Below are 15,150 nucleotides of genomic sequence, written 5' to 3'. Positions count from 1 at the left end.
GGCTGTGTTGGAAGAGGAAGAGAAGGAAAGACACAGTCGATGCCAGACATCGCCAGCTGGGTTGAAAAGAGAAGAGAGAGAAGATGCAGTCGACGCTAGGCTTCATCAGCTATGTTTAAGATGTGAGGAGAGAGAAGACATAGTCGGCGTTAGGCTTCATCGGCTGTGTTTAAGAAAAAAGGGGAGAGAAGACACAGTCGACGCTGGGCATCGTCGGCTGTGCTAGTCAAAGAAGAGAGAGAAAATACAGTCGGAGCTAAGCTTCATCGACTGTATAGATAAAGAAGAGAGAGAAGATGCAGTCGACGCTAGGCTTTGCTAACTATATTAGACAAAAGGCAGAGAAGATGCAGTCGGTACTAGGCTTCACCGACTGTGTTAGATAGAGAAGAGAGAGAAGATATAGTCGGTGTTAGGCTTCATCAACTATATTAGATAGAGAAGAGAGAGAGAGGATGCAGTCGTCGCTAGGCTTCATCGACTGTGCTAGACGAGAAGAGAGAGAAAATGCAAACGGCGTTAAGCTTCACCGACTGTGTTAGATGAAGAGCAGAAAGAGAGCAGAAATAAAGGAGAGAAAGAGAGATAGGGATGAGAAGAAGGGAGAGAAAGAGAGATAGAGATGAGAATAAGAGAGAGAAAGAGAGATACAGATGAGGAGAGAGAAAGAGAGGAGGAGAAATAGAGACGAGGAGAGAAAGACAGGAGGAGAGATAGAGATGACGAGAGAAATAAAGGAGGAGAGAGAAGAAGAGGAGAAGAGAAAAAGGGGAGGAGAGAGAAAGTTACCTTACCAATGTGTACCAGCCCTTTTCTTCTCTCTACTCTCTCTCTCCAAGACGCACCCACGAGTTCAAGCGGAAATTGAAATTTTATGGATTGTTGTGTGAAATGAACCCTAGATCTTTAATAATTTGGCTTTGCATGCTGATATAGAATTGGGCTAAAACATGGGAGTTCATCCAAAAACTACCTAGAGTTGAAGATAATTACAATTTAATTGAATTAAAAGAAATTCTTAAAATGGGTGCAAAAAGACTATTTTACCCCTGCTTAACAATGTGTGGAATTTTAGAACAGTCACTGCTGCTGCCTAAGAACTTGCATGATCTTTCATGACTGATCTGGGATTGTTCTGATGCCCATTTGATCAAAAGATGATTGTTTTCTTGTGGGGCTCGACATGGCGATCGATTTGATACCAACTTCGAGCCATGAATCATTTTTTAAGCCATGATCAAGAAACTTGAAATTTTCTTGAATCTTGAAAGCTTTAGATTGATTGTGCACTCGTTCCTTTATTTTTATTCGTGATTTCTTCACTGAATCACACTAAGCATGTCGTCACGATCACGTTGCAACAAACTCAGCTCAATTTTGTGTCCGGACGAAGATTTGGTCGTCTTGAATTTTTAGTCAGAATCTTGAACTCCGGCAACCAGAATTTACAACAGGTTTTATGTCCCCGTGTGTGAAATCCAACTACTCTTCGTATGTGAGGTTCGGACTAGAGATAGCCACGAACCTCACGTAAGTAATGCAATTGGTTTCATGCTGATCGGGTATGCGAGCGTCGTGATTTGGTCACCATAGTGAGGCACGTTGCTGGTGAATTTTCTGCAACTTTCTTCATAGATCAGCAACTTCTCTCTAGTTTTTCTCCCTGCTCGGGCATCGTCTTGGGGCATACCACATATTGAATCGCTCCTCCTGATGAGACGAACACGCTCACCAAATTGGAGTGCGATCCGACTCAGATTGAGTGAGATATAGGCCCCAAAAGTCACTACCGTGACTATAAAAACAGCCACCTTTAATGGTGTTTTGGTGTAGGGTAGCCACACAGGAATAGTGTGCAGCTTACCATTTTCGATATTTTACCCATAACTTTGTCTTGCAGTACCCAATTAAGCCAAAACTTGACCCATTGGGGTTTTCGACCGTGTCGGATCCAATGGAAGCAGTCCCATTGCTGTTTGATGCACCAAAAAGATAGTTCTAGTTACGGGGTCCATTTCAGGGTGCGAGAGGTCGATTTTTCTAAAATTATTTCTTTGTGTTCACTGCCTTAAATATGTCTGATCAAGATGAAACTTGACAGGTGGCCTTTTGGAGATTTTATGAAGATCTTAACCAATTTTGGGGCAATTATGAGACTATCAAAATTTCCACTTATTTTGTAGGCTTTATTGACCTGCTTCCTCTTGAGTTGGCATCAGGGACCAAGGTGTTGAAAAATGGGTTCAAACACTCTTCTATCAATTCTGAGATGTTTTAAGCCTTTCTCGAATTAAGGCAATCGTTTTTGCTGTCACTTGAACAATTTCTGGCCCTAACAGTCTCCTTTCGCAAACTTCTTCCGAACACACAAGAGATTTGCATTTTCTCTCATACAGGACTTCAAAAGGTGTCATTTGATTACTGACCTGGAAACTATTGTTATATGAAAATTCTATCAGAGGTAAGTGATCATCCCAGTTTCCTTTGAAGCCTATAACACAGGTCTTCAAGATATCTTCTAAGGTTTGAATGGTCAGTACTAAAAGTGAGTCTCGTCCCCAAGGCTATTTGCAGACTATTCCAAAACCTCAAAGTAAATATAGAGTTCCTGTTGGACACAATTCTAATAGGTACTCCATGCAGCCTTACTATCTCCTTGACATACAGCCGAGCCAGTTTATCAAGGGTATAGGTAGTGCGGACCGGTAAGAAATGTTCAACCTTAGTTAATCGGTCCACAATACCCCAAACACTGTCATGCTCAGTGCCTGATCTTTGTAACCGGATACAAAATCCATCACGATATGCTCCCTCTTCCATTCCGGCATAGGCAAAGGTTGCAATAGTTCAGTAGGTCTCTGGTGCTCAGCTTTTACTTGCTGACAGGTCAGATATTTAGAAACAAATTGCTCCACCTTCCTCTTCATGTTATTCCACCATAAAGTCTTCTTTAAATCCTTATACATTTTTGTGCTTCTTGGGTGTATAGTATAACGGGGAGTGGTGTGCCTCTTATAATATGATCCTCTCAATATTCTCATCATTTGGGACACATACCCGTTCTCTAAATCTTAATAAATCATCACTGCTGACAGAAAATCATCATTTCTTTCTCGCTTTAATTCTTCTAGGATTTTCATAAGCTAGGTGTTTGTCTCTTGTACTTTCCGAATCTGTTGACAGAGCTGAGGTTCCACTCTTATACTTGCAATTATTCCGGCCCCAAAACTAAAGGGTAAAGTCGGGTGCCATTCCACTGCATCTTCTATCAGTTCTCTCGGGCCATCAGATGGGCTACTGATATCAAGGGTTTTCGGCTTAAAGCGTCGGCCACTACATTTGTCTTGCCCGATTGGTAATTGATGGTGCAGTCATAGTCATTTAGTAGGTCCATCCATTTTCTTTGTCTCATATTCAATTCCTTTGGAGAAAATAAATACTTGAGGCTCTTATGGTCTATGAATATCTTAAACTGGGCTCCATAGAGATAGTATCTCCAAACCTTTAAGGCAAAGACCATGACCGCGAGCTCTAAGTCATGAGTTGGGTAATTTTGCTCATGCGGCTTTAATTGTCTAGAGGCATAGGCTATAAGTTGCCCGTGCTGCATTAACACACACCCCAGTTCCTTATGGGAAGCATCAGTATAGACCACAAAGCCTTCGTTTCATTTGGGTAAGGTTAGTATTAGGGCCGTATGAATTTCACTTCCTTCTAGGTTAGGCGAGTAAGGGGAAATGCTATCTTAGAGAAGCCTTCTACAAAATGTCTATAGTATTCCGCCAGACCCAGAAAACTACGGACTTCTGTCACATTTGTTGGCCTTCCCCACTTAAACACGGCTTCAATCTTACAAGGGTCTACTATGACCCCATCCTTAGAAATAATGTGTCAAAGAAAGGCCATGTTTGGAAGCCAAAACTCACTTTTCCCTAACTTGGCATATAACTTTTCTCTCTTCAGAATCTGGAGAATCATCCTCAAATGTCGTTCACGCTCTTCTCGATTCCTTTAGTACACCATGATGTCATCAATAAAGACTACTACAAAGTCATTCAGGAAGGGCCTAAAAACCCTGTTCATTAGATTCATAAAAACCACCAGGGCATGCGTTACTCCAAACGACCTCACTAAAAACTTGTAATGACCATAACGAGTTCTGAATGTAGTACCCTGTTCATTAGATCCATAAAAACCACCGAGGCATTCGTTAGTCCAAACGACATCATTAAAAACTTGTAATGACCATAGCGAGTTCTAAATGCAGTATTAGGGACATCTTCTTCCTTGACTCGTATCTGATGATAACTTGATCAAAGGTCAACTTTGGAAAATACCTAGGCCCCTTTGAGTTGATAAAAAAGTCCATCAATTATAGGTAAAGGATATTTATTCTTCATAGTGACCTGGTTCAGCTGCCGATAGTCTATACATAACCTTGAAGACCCATCTTTATTTTTAACAAATAGTATAGGTGTACCCCAAGGTGACACACTAGGTCGAATGAAACCCTTCTCCAGTAACTCTTGTAATTGTTCTTACAAATTCTTCAGTTCAGCTGGGGCCATCCTATAAGAGGATCTAGAGATGGGGGCAGTGTCAGGGATCACATCTATCTCAAATTCTATTTCTCTGATAGGGGGCAAAGAGGTTAACTCTTTAGAAAAAACCTCTGGATATTTTCTCACTACTGGTATTTCATCTAACTTAGACCGGTCGTCCCGATTTTCCACTACGTAAGCTAGATACCCAACACATATTTTAGCCAGTAATCGGGAAACTCGAATAGTCGAAATAAAATGTAGAGAGGAAACATCCTTGACACCAATAAATTTTTACTCAAGCTACTTTGGGTGTCTAAGGGTTACAGTCTTTCACGACAATCCACGGTAGCATGGTGTGTGGATAGCCAATCCATGCCCAAAATAACATCAAAGTCTTGGATATCTAACCATATCAAATCTATAGGTAGTACACATCCTTCAAGCAAAACCCCACAATGTTTATAAGCAGTATCAGTTTCTATATATTCCCCCATAGGTGTGCACACTACTAATGTCCAGTCAAGCAAGGAAGGTCTAACATATGTGGCATGCAAAGTGTGGTGCAATAAAAGAGTGTGTAGATCCAGGATCAACCAGAATTTTAGCTTCAATGCCACAAACAGAGAGTGTACCTTTGATAACTGAAGTTTATGCCTTATCTTCCTGATTAGTGAGAGCAAACACCCAAACTTGAGTCTTGGGTCGGTTCTCAGGTCCCCTTACTGGGTAATCTCTAATTTGGTGGCCCGGCTTGCCACATCAAAAGCATGCCCCAGTCTTCCTTCGGCAATTAGCCGCCGAGTGATTATCTTTCCCACAGTGTAGGCATGTCGGGTGCCGACTCTCTATTACATCACTCGACAATGTTCTCTGAATCTTCTTGCCTCTCTAATTTTCTCCTCCCCTAAAGTTCCTCTTTGGTGGTGGTCGAGCTTTTCTCCCCAAGTTTCCAAACTGGATTGGTCTAATCTTCCAGTTTCCCCCAACCCAGGACTCTTCGCAGTCCCTATCGATTTTCATGGCTAAGTCCCCCAAAGGGGAGAAAACATTTGGATTCGCTGATATCACCTTTCCCCTTATTTTTGACCTAAGGCCTCACTCAAACTTATTTGCCTTCCACTCCTTAGTATTGATGATGTGTGACGCACCTTGACAACTCAGCAAACTTGGATGCATACTGTTCTACAGTTAAATTTCCCTGTTGCAGCTCGTTAAACTCCACTCCTTTTCTTTCCTATATTGAATTAGGAAAGTACTTTTCATTGAAGGCTTCTAGAAAATTTTCTTAGCTCACTTCTTTCCTGGACTCTTCCCAAGACTGTTTCACTCAGCCCCACCAGTGTTCAGCGTCTCATTAATGCAGTTTAAAACTCTGAATATCTTCTTCACCTATCTTCTCCATCTCTCAGCCTTTTTTACTCCCCCAAGCCCTAAGAAGGTTAGAGGAGCCTACCTCCTAAACTTCTCTATCAAGCTACTATCATTCGAGTCAGGGGAAAGGGCAGATGGGGCTGGCATAGCTTCTTTCATCATTTGTGTCATGGCCCCTAAAGTCCTGACAAACTCGCTGAGGGCATCAGTGCTTTTGTTATTAGAGCTGGCATTGTTGACCCTCGTCTTCGGCATCTTCAATATACGACACAAACATTCAGTTACTAATCTACCCAAAACTACTCTGAAGACACTTCTAAACTCCTTAGGCTAAGAACCCAAACCTGGCTGCTCTGATACCACAATTGTCACGACCCCGCCCCCTAACCCCCACCGGAGGCCGACAAAGTGCGAGATCGCCACCGAAGGTCGCGTACGTCACTCAGATGGGAGTGGCATCAACACATATTAAAAGTGCGGAATCAAAGCAAATCACAATAAGAAGATAAAACTCATTCATCAAGCGATAGAAAACTAAATAAATTAAAACCATTAAATTCATTCATCTCTAAAAGTCTTTACAATAAGGTTTGAGGCTCACAAGCTTAACATTCATCTTAAAAATATTACATAAAAAATAATAACACGTGGCAACACCACCATACACCTAGAAAGTCAAGAAAAAATCCTGAACTAGTTTGAACTCCGAACACCTGCTATCATCGGTACGCTGCCCGCCACTCGCGATTAGGCTCTAACTCTCTACACAGATGAAATAAGTAGAGTGAGCAATAAGTTCAATAAGTAGATCACTACCCTTACATTCCTGACTATTAGTGAATACATAATAATATGCTCATGGTTTGTCAGAAATCACATTTCTCTCACTGAGTATGGTCACACATCAGAGTATACGTGAATCTTGTATAAAGATGGTAATATTCAATTAACAAAGAATTTCTTGTTCTCAAGAGGCCATCAACCTTTGTAAATAGCACAAATAACGTCAGATGTTCATACAGAATACCGAATTCAAATGAGCAGAACAGACGAATTCAGATAAGCATAACATAACAAGTTACTCTAAAAGTAGAAGTCACGTCGATCAGATCAAGCTAACCCTGAAACTTGGGACTTCTACCGTCATTCAGGAGGGAGGATAATGACAAGTGGAGGTTTCACTTTGTAGCATCCCACTCACACATACATCCCCAGTGCACTTTGGGGTTTTCGATAGGCTAAGGCCTTGCAAGACACGACCCTCTCTTGTGCCCTCAAGCGAGAGGGCATTACACTACCATTGGAGGACCCAATGCGTAGTGCCCATGACAATTTGGGAGGGGCGACCCTCCCAGTTAATTACAGTTACATCTCAACCCCACTCCTATCATAAGAGTCCAAGTATAGTATATTCCACTACCAATGGAGGACCCCTTGCGTAGCAGTCAGATATCAGTATTCATATAACAGAAACATAAGGTCTACTACCAATGGAGGACCCATTGCGTAGCAGTCGGATATCAGTGTTCATATAATAGAAACAGAAGGTCTACTACCAATGGAGGACCCATTCGTAGCAGTCATATATCAATATTCATATGACAGAAACAGAAGGTCTACTACCAATGGAGGACCCATTGCATAGCAACTAGATATCAGTGTTCATATAACAGAAACAGAAGGTCTACTACCAATGGAGGACCAATTACGTAGCAGTCAGATATTAGTGTTCATATAACATTTTACAGTATTCATTATTCATACAACAAAAACCCAACATAACAAACACAGGGTGGCAATATTGGTATTGCATGATAACATTATCAGAGTCACGGAACCTCGATGTCGGTGTCACATAATAACAATGTTACAGCTGCAATTTCAATCCGTGACACCTAGTTATAAATAGGGTCATAACTTTCAATTCACTCGGAATTTAAAGATAGTTCCAAATCAACTTTTGTGCTAGACACAGTCCTCATTCAAATAGGGGTAGTTTGAAAGCAATTGAACCTTTTTTGGCCCCTCAAAATTATAAACTAATAGAGACATTAAATCTGAAATCTGCTTGATAGTGAAGGTAGTAACATGTCTTTAAAAATTAATCCATAACTCGAAATCAAGAGGAGATTTCAAAAAGTGCTAAACATGTGAATTGCATCTTACTTATGTACCGTTCAAATGGCAGTGGTTTGGAAGAAATGGACACATTTTGGTTAGTAAAATTCTGTGACCTCAGAGACATCGATTTTGTGTTTTACTAAAATTGTCCACAATGACCTACTGGCATACATGAAGAATCAAAACAAGATGAAAACATGAACATTGAAACAAACTCAGAAATATTTCTAATGGTTGTGTTTTGACATCGTTTGGACTTCAATTTTTTAGTTAAATTATTAGTTCAACAGAAGTAATATTCTTAGAAATTACCACAGTCTGCTAACAATGATATATATGAATAAAACAAAGTATATCTTTCAAACTATCAAGAATCTCAATTAGTCATAAACACCAAACTCAAAATAGACTCGTAGAAATTTCTAATGGTGGTAATTTGAGGTCAATCGAATATCATTTGCTTAGTCAAAATCTCACCACAACAGTAAGTAAATTCCATAGAAAATCACAGTGCAAGCATGACATGTTCAAAAAACTATTCCATAGCTTCAAATTCATCCAAGATAACAGCATGATACCAAATCTAGCTTAAACTAGACTCTCAAGAGCATCCAAAAAATTTTAGGCTCAATAAAAATGATAACAATGCCTAACAATTCATACAAAGAAGGCCAAATTTCTGGAAAAACAGAGCAAAAATACATTCATGCTATCTTATTCTTTTACCCAATTTCTAAAAAGCCTCATGTCTCATCTTGTGCTTAAACTCAAGCTTCATTCATGGATAGATCATGCTTCATACATGCTTAAATTCATGCTTCATACAACTTGATGCAAGGGGTAGAAATCCACTTACAAAACAACTATGGTGTCCTCCTATCCTTTTCCCATAGTCCTTCAACTTCAACAATGGCTGCTCCAAGGTGAGGGTGAGAGCTTCCCCAAAGCTTGACAAGTGGAGAACACCACCCATGCACGTCAGTGCTGCACACGGCGTTACGCACACGGTGATGCCCCCCATTCACTCGTGGCGTTACGTCCTCACTGCCATGTGTACACCACCGCACTCTCTTCTATCATCGTACGCTCTCCCTATCGCCGCCCGTTCTTCACCATCGCCGTGCGCTTCTCCTTCCTATCGCAGTGTACTTCTCCTTCCCTTCGTCGCACGCTTCTCCTTCCTATCGTCGCGTGCTTCTCCTTCCTACCGCCGCGCTCTTCTCCTTCCTAACGTCACACACTTCTCCTTCCTATCGCCAAGCGCTTCTCCTTCCTATCGCTGTGCACTTCTCCTTTCCTTCCCTCCTTTTCCAGCCATGCAAACTATTCGGCCGAGAAAATCTAGGTTGTTACACAGACCGCTATGGCAAGGCTAGACCGAGTCTACCCTCAGTCAAGTAAGAAGGGAAGAGAATGAAGAGAAGGCTCGAGATGGCGAGGGAAGGAGGTTCAGACAGCGCTAAGCATCACCACCCACAATCATGGAGTAGCAGTGTCACGGTCCGTGGACGACGCAGTACACTACTGCTCACGTGTAGAGGGTGAACAATGAATTATAGGTGGTGTTACGCGTCATCGTTGGCGACACAAGAAGGCAACACACCTCTGCGTGGGTGGCGATAATCTCTTACGAAGCCCACGACGATATCCATTTGTGAAGTGTGTGGCGATAGTTCTTTCTGAGGCACACTGTGATAGGCATGGGACATAAGAGGAACCTACAAATGTCGATGAGTACCGAGTGCACGAAAGAGGCTTGCAGACGACGATAGGCACTGAGTGCGCGAAGGAAGCTCGTGGGCAGAGTTAGGCACCGAGCACATGACGGAAGCTCGCGGACTGGGGTACGGACCGAGTGCGTGAAGGAAGCTCGCGGGCGGCTATTGGTGTTGTCGTGACCCCTCGCAGGCAACGATAGGTGTTGCGTGACCCCTCGCAGGCGGCGTTTGGCTTCGTCGTCTGTGATTGGCATCGTCGTCTGCGATCGGCGTGCAACAGGGGGAGATCCCTGAGGGACGACAATAAGTTTCTCTATCTATGCTCTTCACTGAGACGTCGAGGATACCTTTGCGTATGGCGATGAGTAGCGCCGTCTGCGAGCCTTGTTAAGAGATAAAGATGAACGAACAGAAGGGGCAAGCAGTTTGCACATGGTGATGCCATCGCCATGTGTTTTCTTTGAAACCACGGGAGGGAGAAAAGAGAAGAAAGAGGCATGCATGGCATTGCCACGACTGTGCATGGCCTCTGAGAGGAGTTCAGATGATGAAGAAGAAGAAGCAGAAGAAGAAGAAGAAGAAGAAGAAGAAGAAGAAGAAAAGATAGAAGAGGAAAAAGAAGAGGAGAATGAAAGAAAAGAAAAGAAGACAGAGAAAGATTTACCTTGAGCCTAGGGGTACCGATCCAAAAATTTCTCTCTCCTTTCTCTCTCTCTCCAAACGTGACCCAACAATGAGAAGAAAGAGAAATTTTACTAAGCAAAATTCTCCTTGGTGGAGGATTCAAGGGTCCTACATACAGTGGTAGTACGTGGTATATATAGAATTGTGCCGAAACATGGGTCGATTGATCAAAATGAAACCTAATTGCTGTAGAATTCCAAAATAGTCCATGTGCTGCCCTAAAACTTGCGTGATCTTTCATGGATGATATGCGGTCACTCTGATGCCCGTTTGATCGAAAGATGATTGGTTTCTTGTAGGGCTCGGCATGGTGACCGATTTGATACCAACTTCGAGCCATGGATCGTGTTTTTAGGGCACGATCATGTAACTTGAAATTTGGATTAATCTTGAAATTTCGGATCAATAATGTGCTTGTTCCTTAATGTTTTTCTATGATTTCTTTGCTGGATGACATGGGGTATGCCGTCACGATCGCATGGCAACAAACGTAGCTCGAGTCCGTGTCTGGATGAAGATTTTGCAACTTTGGAATTTTTGTCGAAATCTAAAATTCTGGTGCTAGAATTTGCAGTCACTTTATCGGCTTCATGTTCGAAATTCGACTGTTCATCATGTTTGGGGTTCAAACAAAAAATAGCCCTAGACCTTACACACGTAATGGAACTGGTTTCACGTCAACCTGGCTCGCGAGTGACGTGATTTGGCCACTCGAGCAAGGTGTGACACTGTTGATTTTCCTACAACTTTATTCACGGATCAGCAACTTTTCTTCGTGCTCAGGTGTCATCGAGGGACATGCCACATATCGAAACGCTCGTCTTGACGAGACGAGCATGCTCAAAAAATTTGAGCATGATCCGACTCGAGAAGGATGAGATATGAGCATCAAAAGTCACTGTTTGTGACTGTCCCTTCAATGGAGTTGAGTTGTATGGTGGCCACATGGGAATAGCGTGTGACTCCTCCTGTTTCTCTCTTTTGCCTATACTTCTTCTTGAAATGTCTGTTTAAGGTGAAATTTAACCTCTAAGAGTTTTCAACCGTGTTGGATCCAATGAAAATGGTCCCATAACAATTTTATGCACCGAAAATATAGTTCTAGTTATGGGATCCATTTCAAGGTGCTAAAAGTTGATTCTACCGAAATTGTTTCTCAGTATGCACTGCCTTAGACATGTCGGAATGTGACGAAACTTGGTAAGAGACTTTTAAGGGTCTTTATGAAGATCTTGACTAGTTATGGGGCCATTATGAGATTGTCATAATTTCCATTGTTTGTCTTACAAAAATTATGGAGCCATTCTCCCTTTATTCTGTATCGAGGACCCATGATGATGAAAAATGTCTTACAACAGCATGCCCCATCGAATGTTGTGCTTCAAGAGAAGCGAGGAGTATAATCATTCTGGAAATTTTCCCTTGGCTAGCCACAGGACTATGTGAACGTCGAAGAGATCCACGCAATGCTGTAATTAAGGTGCTCAAACATTTGGAAGCAATGTACAAATCCATCCATGGAGACTTTTAGGGAAAGAACAGACTTTTGAGGGATCTATCGAAGTCCTCACCCTCGAGGGACTATTTGTGATTCTGCTTCAACCTACTTTTTGTTGGTCCAAGCGCCCTTTGCGGGTTTTCACCTAGACTGGGGAAGTGGCACTCTAAATATGGTTTTCACCATCCTCGTTTATTTTCGGGCTCTTTTACTCATGACCTTGCGGACATGTCCACCCTTCTCATCTGTTTTTTCTCATAGTGCCCTTTTGAGGTTTTCATCGTGCTTAGGTTTTTGTTTTCATGGAATGCTTTTACTCATGGTTTCATGACCATGCCCGTCCGTCATTTTTACTCATGGTGTTTCCTTGTCCAGGTATACACCATGCCCGTTATTTTGTGAAAGCATGTTTAAGGTCATTCCTTCGAGATTTGTGCGAAGCCTTTTAACGTCATGCAGTTAGGACGTGCACTATAGTTTAGAGTCATACAGTTAGACCGTGGTGGTGATGAATGGCATTATGTGGAGGCCATGGAGTGAGTATGGTGGTGGTTTTGACTCACTTTGGGAATATGACACTAGGCTACCTATGAAAGATGGATGATGTATGAATGGTGGGTAAAACGTGGTGACCCATTAGCTGACGGCGAGAATGGATGGTGGAATGGTTCGCCGTTTTGTGAGCATGGGTAAAAAACTCACTGGGGAATGATGGATGGTAATAATGAAGTGAATGGACTCACTGGAGAAGCAATGAAGGTGGTGAGCGCACATGAATGGGTCGGTTAGGGAAGGCGTGCGTGAAAATGCACATACAGGGGGTGTGGGCGTATGTGGGGGCGTCCTTAAGGTCATGCCTCCCGGACCTGTGCCAAAAAGTTTAACGTCATGCGGCTAGGACATGCACTATGGTTTAAGGTCATATAGCTTGGACCATGGTTATGAAGTTTAGAGTCATGAAACTAGGACCATGGAGTTTAAGGTCATGTAACTAGACCTCCATTATACTTTAAGTTCATATAGTTTGGACCATTGTGTGGGTTTCGACGTAGGTGAAGCTCCATGGGGGATAGGTCTGTGGATAGTGGTATGACTCCCTGGGGATAAAAATATCTAAGGTTATACACAGGTAGGGGCTTTTAAATGAAGATGGTGACCCTACGCAGAGAGCAATCTGACTCCTTAGGGATGAAACAGTTAAGGCTATAAAGAGCTTTAAATGAATATGGTGGCCCTACGAGGAGTGGCAAACAAAAGTGAACTTCGCTAGGGATTAAGAGGGCAAGTGTGACTCCTCGAGGATGACGGGTAATGGTATGCGTACAACTCTGCTGAGAAGAAAGGCCAGAGCACAGACGCGACCCCACTGGGGATTAAAGGGATAAGAATGACCCTAACTCCCTAAGGATAGTGGGCCGCAATAGGATGTGACTCCTACTGGGGATATTGGTGTGAAACAGACCCTTTGGGGATTGAAGGGGTAAGTATGACCTCCTTGTTTTTCATACACGTAACTCCACTAGGATATGTTGATGAAATACACCTAGAGAGGAAGTGGTCCATTTCACGGTTAAAGTGACGCGTATGGACTATTTGTCACACCGTGCATTATAGTTTTAAGGTCTTGTAGCTCGGACCATGGCTATGCAGTTTAAAGTCATGCAGCTAGGACCATGCAGTTTAAGGTCGTGCGACTAGACCTTCGTTACAGTTTAAGGTCATGTAGTTTGGACCATGACGCTAAGCTTTTTTACGTCATACAGCCAAGACGTGCACTATGGTTTAAGGTCATACAACTGGACTTTGGTCGTGTAGTTTAGAGTCATGCAATGAGGACCATGCAGTTTAAGATCGTGCAACTAGACCTCCGCTATAGTTTAAGGTCATATAGTTTGGACCATACAGTTTAGGGTCGTGCACCTGGACCATGGCTGTGGAGTTTAAAGTCATGCATAACGGACCATGGTTGTGCGGTTTAAAGTCATGCAACATGGACCATGGTTGTGCAGTTTAAGGTCATGCAGCATGGACCATGACTGTGTAGTCTAAGGTTATGCAGCACGGACCATGGCTGTGCAGTTTAAGGTCATGCAGCATGGACCATGGCTGTGCATTTTAAGGTCATGCAGCACAGACCATGGCTGTGTAGTTTAAGGTAATGTAGCACAGACCATGGCTGTGTAGTTTAAGGTCATGCATCACGGATCATGGATGTGTAGTTTAAGGTCATGCAGCACAGACCATTGTGTGGAGACAATGTGACTCTAGAGGGAATAGAGCCATAATTGGGGACTCGACTCCCTGAGGAGTGACGCTGTGGTGCAGAGAATGAACTTACTGAGGAGGTAGGATGATGGTCCCCATGGGAGTGCTATGCCATGCGCACGGCACCAAGTCTTGGATGGCGCTTGTGGCATTAGGCCTAGATGACGTGCGCACAACGTTAGGCCCTGATGAGGTGCTCGGCGATAGCCTCTCTTGGTGACGTGCGTGCGGCATTAAGTTCTCATGGAGCGCACAACGATAGCTCCGTGACGAAGCTCACGGCAATAGGCCCTCGACGAAGTACGCGGCGATAGCCCCTTGACGAAGCACACAGTGATAGCCCCTTGATGAGGCACGCGGCGATAGCCCCTTGACCTAGCAGGCGGCGATAGCCCCTTGATGAAGCAAGCAGAAATAACCCTTGGATGAAGTGCACAACGATAACCCCTTCGGGTCTCGGGCTTGACCCACCCCGGCCTGGTCTTATTGTTGTCTGAAGATGAGGATTGAAGTGTCATTTCAAACTTATGAGGGGCAGTTTGTGGCACTGTTGAGTATAAAGGGGGAAAAACCCCATTTTACTGTTTTACAGAAAGGTAAAACAGTTGAAGAGAGTTTTTTAGAGACAGAGAGCCAGAGCTTCCATCAAGAGTTTCTCGGCTAGAGTTTCCCTACCAAAATCTGCAGTACCCAGGCCTTCAAAAGCTCTATGGCGAGCTTGAGCTGGTTGTGGGCCTTCACAACGTGCTTGCGAGTGTTTTTGGAGAGTGCTAAGGCTTTTTGAGCAACATGGGCTACTAAGAGTTTGGCCGAGACTTTTCCAGTGAAACTACGAGAGTCGCAGTGGTGTTTTGCCAGAGTTCAAGTGCTTTTTCGATAGTTCCATGGTTGCTGAAGATTGCAGAAAGGTCAAAAGGAAACACAATGGTTCTATCGAAAACTCAGCGGT

General features: G+C 43.1%; 1 long non-coding RNA gene across 8 annotated transcripts in view; it reads right to left on the bottom strand.

Moving 5' to 3' along the window:
* The window catches only part of LOC110007130 (uncharacterized), an 89,247-nt gene that overhangs the window by 49,950 nt on the left and 24,147 nt on the right, over positions 1-15,150 (bottom strand). For 4 of the 8 annotated variants that reach the window (XR_016046000.1, XR_016046003.1, XR_016045997.1 and 1 more), the window contains one exon: positions 6,453-6,677. The exons of 2 other annotated variants lie outside the window; for them this stretch is intronic. This is a non-coding gene — a long non-coding RNA (uncharacterized LOC110007130). Of the gene's footprint in view, positions 1-6,452; positions 6,678-8,892; positions 10,138-15,150 lie in introns of those variants that run through there. 2 more of the 8 variants (XR_016046005.1, XR_016046006.1) reach the window with 2 other exon arrangements.

The sequence above is a fragment of the Amborella trichopoda genome, chromosome 1 (genome assembly GCF_054954075.1).
Source record: "Amborella trichopoda isolate Santa Cruz 75 chromosome 1, AtrichopodaSantaCruz75HAP2 v2.0, whole genome shotgun sequence".
NCBI lineage: Eukaryota > Viridiplantae > Streptophyta > Magnoliopsida > Amborellales > Amborellaceae > Amborella > Amborella trichopoda.
The sequence above is the reverse complement of the archived record's forward strand: the minus strand, read 5'-3'. Positions and strand labels throughout refer to the sequence as shown.